This window comes from Hyla sarda, unplaced genomic scaffold (genome assembly GCF_029499605.1).
Source record: "Hyla sarda isolate aHylSar1 unplaced genomic scaffold, aHylSar1.hap1 scaffold_599, whole genome shotgun sequence".
NCBI classification, from domain to species: Eukaryota; Metazoa; Chordata; class Amphibia; order Anura; family Hylidae; genus Hyla; species Hyla sarda.
This window is the reverse complement of record NW_026610613.1, coordinates 205,222-212,048: the sequence shown is the minus strand read 5'-3', so window position 1 is coordinate 212,048 and position 6,827 is coordinate 205,222. Positions and strand designations below refer to the sequence as shown.

The following is a 6,827-nucleotide window of genomic DNA, read 5'->3' as shown; positions in this document are numbered from 1 at the left end:
ATCATTTGAGTAGCCAGCACACCTGTGCAGGTAGGGCATGACATGATAGGCAGCTGCCTTGATAGCGGGTGGGTGCTGAATGTTCCTAATTGACAAAATAAGATTAATGCTTATGAAGAAATATAAAATCTCATCCCTTCCCCAATATCGCGCCACACCCCTACCCCTTAATTCCCTGGTTGAACTTGATGGACATATGTCTTTTTTCGACCGTACTAACTATGTAACTATGTAACATAACATGGGGGGGGGGGGGGGGTCTCCTGGCTGTTCACACAGGTGTGTCATTGCTGTACATTGACCATGCATTGCTTCTGTGGTATTGCAAAGGCAAAGACAAATGCTTCCAGCCATCCATTGCACTAATGGATTGGTCATCAGCTGGCTGTCTATGTCCCGCATCAATATAGACCAAAGTACAGAGGGTTAGGCTATGCTATTGTGCACCTACCTGATGCATCAGAAGGTGCGAGGCCCTTGCTAAATTCTGTGCACAGACTTTGAGATCTATGCTTTAGACTGTATCTAAACCTGCTCCAACATGGACTGACATTCTGGCCTACTTTCAGCCGATGCGACTTGTCTGTCGCTGAACAGTCGCTTTTTATGTATTCAGCACCTATGTATAATGTTGTAAAAATGCTCTAGAAGCTAAAGTCACAGAAATGTCACACATATTTGGCCTGCAACTTTCTGTGCGACAAATTCAGACAGGAAAAATCAGTATAAATCCTTAGAAAATTATCCCCCAGTGTCTCCATCTGCTGGCGGTATTGAATAAGCATTGCTGCACTGATGGGGTATGCATTAGACGAAAAAAAAGAAGAAAAAGAAGAATAATACGCCCAGAAAAGAGGCGAAAAGGAGAAAAACGTAAAAAAACGTGAAAAAAAAGTAAGAGGAAGAGAAGGGAAAAAAAGGTGGAAATGGGTTTAAAAGTGATTTCGGCGGAGAAATATATATATATATATATATATATATATATATATATATATATACGCGCACACACACACATATATATAAACGTATTCTCCGTTGAGATATTGTAGCCGCTGCTGTGTCCAGGCCCAGGAGCCTTAGCACTGTGCTGTGATGTCACTCAATACCACTGACATCACTAGGTGTAAACAACATCTCTCCTTTGCTGTGTATGTGACTATGGAGCTGTTTGGTGATGTCGTCTATTATGGCCTTCATAGAAGCAACAGGAGATTGTTGCATCCATCTAGAACCCTCAGAACTACAGTGCTATGATGTCACTCACTTCCACAGGCCTTGCAGAGTGTAAACAACAACAACCCAGCTTTGTTGTGTATGTAACCATAGGGATTTGTGATGTCACCTAGAACCTTCACAGCAGCGACAGCTTTATGAGGAGCATCAGCACTGCTCTGCCTGAGCAGAACCATCACCGCCATAGGTTGTCAAATAACCCGGGTTTAACCCACACAGGTAAGTCCAATGGGGTGCAGGCATGTCCTCTATGCTTACAGCTTCCCGTGGGTGTTGGTTTGATACCGTTTGGGGACAGCCAAGGAGGCATCTGCAGGCAACAAAGGTAGGTGTGTGCTTGTGTGTGTGTTTCCTATGCAGATCCTAAGCCCAGTGTCACATGCAAGTAGGAGGAGTAAGAAGGGTTCCTGGCAAATCCGGGTTATGGATTGCATTTAAAAAGGCCCCGTGGGAGTGCAATGGGCCCCTGTCTTGCTGCTTAGCAATAATGGTATGGGTTTAGGTTCTGCTGTGTGTACTGGTGGTTGACTGCCCCCCAGCCCAGAGTGTGCATGGAAAATTGTCTGGCAGCCTCCCTGACAGCAAGCAGTGATAGTGCCCATGAAGGGGACCTTGTTGGGCCCGCCCCTTTCACGGTTATCGCTTCTCGGCCTTTTGGCTAAGATCAAGTGTAGTATCTGTTCTTATCAGTTTAATATCTGATACGTCCCCTATCTGGGGACCATATATTAAATGGATTTTTGAGAACGGGGGCCGATTTCGAAGCTTGCTTCCGTCGCCCTATGCATTGACCCGATATGGCAGTATCTTCGGGTACAGTGCACCACCCCCTTACAGGGTTAAAAAGAAAGATTCCTACTTTCATTGCTACCTGCTTGCTGGCTAGCCAGCTAGCCAGCCCTGTGGGCCTTGCTGCTGCTGCTGCTGCAGCCAAAAAACAAAAGGTGGTGCTGCTGCTGCTTCTGCTTCTGCTTGTGTCTGGCCGCTGTTGGAGCGTCCAGGCACAGGACTTCTGCTGCTGCTGACTAAATGGCCTCCTTAATTGGATCATTTGAGTAGCCAGCACACCTGTGCAGGTAGGGCATGACATGATAGGCAGCTGCCTTGATAGCGGGTGGGTGCTGAATGTTCCTAATTGACAAAATAAGATTAATGCTTATGAAGAAATATAAAATCTCATCCCTTCCCCAATATCGCGCCACACCCCTACCCCTTAATTCCCTGGTTGAACTTGATGGACATATGTCTTTTTTCGACCGTACTAACTATGTAACTATGTAACATAACATGGGGGGGGGGGGGGGTCTCCTGGCTGTTCACACAGGTGTGTCATTGCTGTACATTGACCATGCATTGCTTCTGTGGTATTGCAAAGGCAAAGACAAATGCTTCCAGCCATCCATTGCACTAATGGATTGGTCATCAGCTGGCTGTCTATGTCCCGCATCAATATAGACCAAAGTACAGAGGGTTAGGCTATGCTATTGTGCACCTACCTGATGCATCAGAAGGTGCGAGGCCCTGCTAAATTCTGTGCACAGACTTTGAGATCTATGCTTTAGACTGTATCTAAACCTGCTCCAACATGGACTGACATTCTGGCCTACTTTCAGCCGATGCGACTTGTCTGTCGCTGAACAGTCGCTTTTTATGTATTCAGCACCTATGTATAATGTTGTAAAAATGCTCTAGAAGCTAAAGTCGCAGAAATGTCACACATATTTGGCCTGCAACTTTCTGTGCGACAAATTCAGACAGGAAAAATCAGTATAAATCCTTAGAAAATTATCCCCCAGTGTCTCCATCTGCTGGCGGTATTGAATAAGCATTGCTGCACTGATGGGGTATGCATTAGACGAAAAAAAAGAAGAAAAAGAAGAATAATACGCCCAGAAAAGAGGCGAAAAGGAGAAAAACGTAAAAAAACGTGAAAAAAAAGTAAGAGGAAGAGAAGGGAAAAAAAGGTGGAAATGGGTTTAAAAGTGATTTCGGCGGAGAAATATATATATATATATATATATATATATATATATATATATATATATACGCGCACACACACACATATATATAAACGTATTCTCCGTTGAGATATTGCAGCCGCTGCTGTGTCCAGGCCCAGGAGCCTTAGCACTGTGCTGTGATGTCACTCAATACCACTGACATCACTAGGTGTAAACAACATCTCTCCTTTGCTGTGTATGTGACTATGGAGCTGTTTTGGTGATGTCGTCTATTATGGCCTTCATAGAAGCAACAGGAGATTGTTGCATCCATCTAGAACCCTCAGAACTACAGTGCTATGATGTCACTCACTTCCACAGGCCTTGCAGAGTGTAAACAACAACAACCCAGCTTTGTTGTGTATGTAACCATAGGGATTTGTGATGTCACCTAGAACCTTCACAGCAGCGACAGCTTTATGAGGAGCATCAGCACTGCTCTGCCTGAGCAGAACCATCACCGCCATAGGTTGTCAAATAACCCGGGTTTAACCCACACAGGTAAGTCCAATGGGGTGCAGGCATGTCCTCTATGCTTACAGCTTCCCGTGGGTGTTGGTTTGATACCGTTTGGGGACAGCCAAGGAGGCATCTGCAGGCAACAAAGGTAGGTGTGTGCTTGTGTGTGTGTTTCCTATGCAGATCCTAAGCCCAGTGTCACATGCAAGTAGGAGGAGTAAGAAGGGTTCCTGGCAAATCCGGGTTATGGATTGCATTTAAAAAGGCCCCGTGGGAGTGCAATGGGCCCCTGTCTTGCTGCTTAGCAATAATGGTATGGGTTTAGGTTCTGCTGTGTGTACTGGTGGTTGACTGCCCCCCAGCCCAGAGTGTGCATGGAAAATTGTCTGGCAGCCTCCCTGACAGCAAGCAGTGATAGTGCCCATGAAGGGGACCTTGTTGGGCCCGCCCCTTTCACGGTTATCGCTTCTCGGCCTTTTGGCTAAGATCAAGTGTAGTATCTGTTCTTATCAGTTTAATATCTGATACGTCCCCTATCTGGGGACCATATATTAAATGGATTTTTGAGAACGGGGGCCGATTTCGAAGCTTGCTTCCGTCGCCCTATGCATTGACCCGATATGGCAGTATCTTCGGGTACAGTGCACCACCCCCTTACAGGGTTAAAAAGAAAGATTCCTACTTTCATTGCTACCTGCTTGCTGGCTAGCCAGCTAGCCAGCCCTGTGGGCCTTGCTGCTGCTGCTGCTGCAGCCAAAAAACAAAAGGTGGTGCTGCTGCTGCTTCTGCTTCTGCTTGTGTCTGGCCGCTGTTGGAGCGTCCAGGCACAGGACTTCTGCTGCTGCTGACTAAATGGCCTCCTTAATTGGATCATTTGAGTAGCCAGCACACCTGTGCAGGTAGGGCATGACATGATAGGCAGCTGCCTTGATAGCGGGTGGGTGCTGAATGTTCCTAATTGACAAAATAAGATTAATGCTTATGAAGAAATATAAAATCTCATCCCTTCCCCAATATCGCGCCACACCCCTACCCCTTAATTCCCTGGTTGAACTTGATGGACATATGTCTTTTTTCGACCGTACTAACTATGTAACTATGTAACATAACATGGGGGGGGGGGGGGGGTCTCCTGGCTGTTCACACAGGTGTGTCATTGCTGTACATTGACCATGCATTGCTTCTGTGGTATTGCAAAGGCAAAGACAAATGCTTCCAGCCATCCATTGCACTAATGGATTGGTCATCAGCTGGCTGTCTATGTCCCGCATCAATATAGACCAAAGTACAGAGGGTTAGGCTATGCTATTGTGCACCTACCTGATGCATCAGAAGGTGCGAGGCCCTTGCTAAATTCTGTGCACAGACTTTGAGATCTATGCTTTAGACTGTATCTAAACCTGCTCCAACATGGACTGACATTCTGGCCTACTTTCAGCCGATGCGACTTGTCTGTCGCTGAACAGTCGCTTTTTATGTATTCAGCACCTATGTATAATGTTGTAAAAATGCTCTAGAAGCTAAAGTCGCAGAAATGTCACACATATTTGGCCTGCAACTTTCTGTGCGACAAATTCAGACAGGAAAAATCAGTATAAATCCTTAGAAAATTATCCCCCAGTGTCTCCATCTGCTGGCGGTATTGAATAAGCATTGCTGCACTGATGGGGTATGCATTAGACGAAAAAAAAGAAGAAAAAGAAGAATAATACGCCCAGAAAAGAGGCGAAAAGGAGAAAAACGTAAAAAAACGTGAAAAAAAAGTAAGAGGAAGAGAAGGGAAAAAAAGGTGGAAATGGGTTTAAAAGTGATTTCGGCGGAGAAATATATATATATATATATATATATATATATATATATATATATATACGCGCACACACACACATATATATAAACGTATTCTCCGTTGAGATATTGCAGCCGCTGCTGTGTCCAGGCCCAGGAGCCTTAGCACTGTGCTGTGATGTCACTCAATACCACTGACATCACTAGGTGTAAACAACATCTCTCCTTTGCTGTGTATGTGACTATGGAGCTGTTTGGTGATGTCGTCTATTATGGCCTTCATAGAAGCAACAGGAGATTGTTGCATCCATCTAGAACCCTCAGAACTACAGTGCTATGATGTCACTCACTTCCACAGGCCTTGCAGAGTGTAAACAACAACAACCCAGCTTTGTTGTGTATGTAACCATAGGGATTTGTGATGTCACCTAGAACCTTCACAGCAGCGACAGCTTTATGAGGAGCATCAGCACTGCTCTGCCTGAGCAGAACCATCACCGCCATAGGTTGTCAAATAACCCGGGTTTAACCCACACAGGTAAGTCCAATGGGGTGCAGGCATGTCCTCTATGCTTACAGCTTCCCGTGGGTGTTGGTTTGATACCGTTTGGGGACAGCCAAGGAGGCATCTGCAGGCAACAAAGGTAGGTGTGTGCTTGTGTGTGTGTTTCCTATGCAGATCCTAAGCCCAGTGTCACATGCAAGTAGGAGGAGTAAGAAGGGTTCCTGGCAAATCCGGGTTATGGATTGCATTTAAAAAGGCCCCGTGGGAGTGCAATGGGCCCCTGTCTTGCTGCTTAGCAATAATGGTATGGGTTTAGGTTCTGCTGTGTGTACTGGTGGTTGACTGCCCCCCAGCCCAGAGTGTGCATGGAAAATTGTCTGGCAGCCTCCCTGACAGCAAGCAGTGATAGTGCCCATGAAGGGGACCTTGTTGGGCCCGCCCCTTTCACGGTTATCGCTTCTCGGCCTTTTGGCTAAGATCAAGTGTAGTATCTGTTCTTATCAGTTTAATATCTGATACGTCCCCTATCTGGGGACCATATATTAAATGGATTTTTGAGAACGGGGGCCGATTTCGAAGCTTGCTTCCGTCGCCCTATGCATTGACCCGATATGGCAGTATCTTCGGGTACAGTGCACCACCCCCTTACAGGGTTAAAAAGAAAGATTCCTACTTTCATTGCTACCTGCTTGCTGGCTAGCCAGCTAGCCAGCCCTGTGGGCCTTGCTGCTGCTGCTGCTGCAGCCAAAAAACAAAAGGTGGTGCTGCTGCTGCTTCTGCTTCTGCTTGTGTCTGGCCGCTGTTGGAGCGTCCAGGCACAGGACTTCTGCTGCTGCTGACTAAAT

The 6,827-nt window shown here is 46.1% G+C and overlaps 3 non-coding genes across 3 annotated transcripts; all 3 read left to right on the top strand.

Moving 5' to 3' along the window:
- The first annotated feature begins 1,871 nt into the window (after nt 1-1,871).
- Nucleotides 1,872-2,062, top strand: LOC130340724 (U2 spliceosomal RNA). Its single transcript, XR_008880794.1, has one exon. It is a non-coding gene; the product is annotated as a U2 spliceosomal RNA (small nuclear RNA).
- A 2,091-nt stretch (nt 2,063-4,153) lies between these two features.
- On the top strand, nt 4,154-4,344 carry LOC130340723 (U2 spliceosomal RNA). The gene has a single exon (XR_008880793.1). It is a non-coding gene; the product is annotated as a U2 spliceosomal RNA (small nuclear RNA).
- A 2,090-nt stretch (nt 4,345-6,434) lies between these two features.
- On the top strand, nt 6,435-6,625 carry LOC130340722 (U2 spliceosomal RNA). The gene has a single exon (XR_008880792.1). It is a non-coding gene; the product is annotated as a U2 spliceosomal RNA (small nuclear RNA).
- The last annotated feature ends 202 nt before the right edge of the window (nt 6,626-6,827 follow it).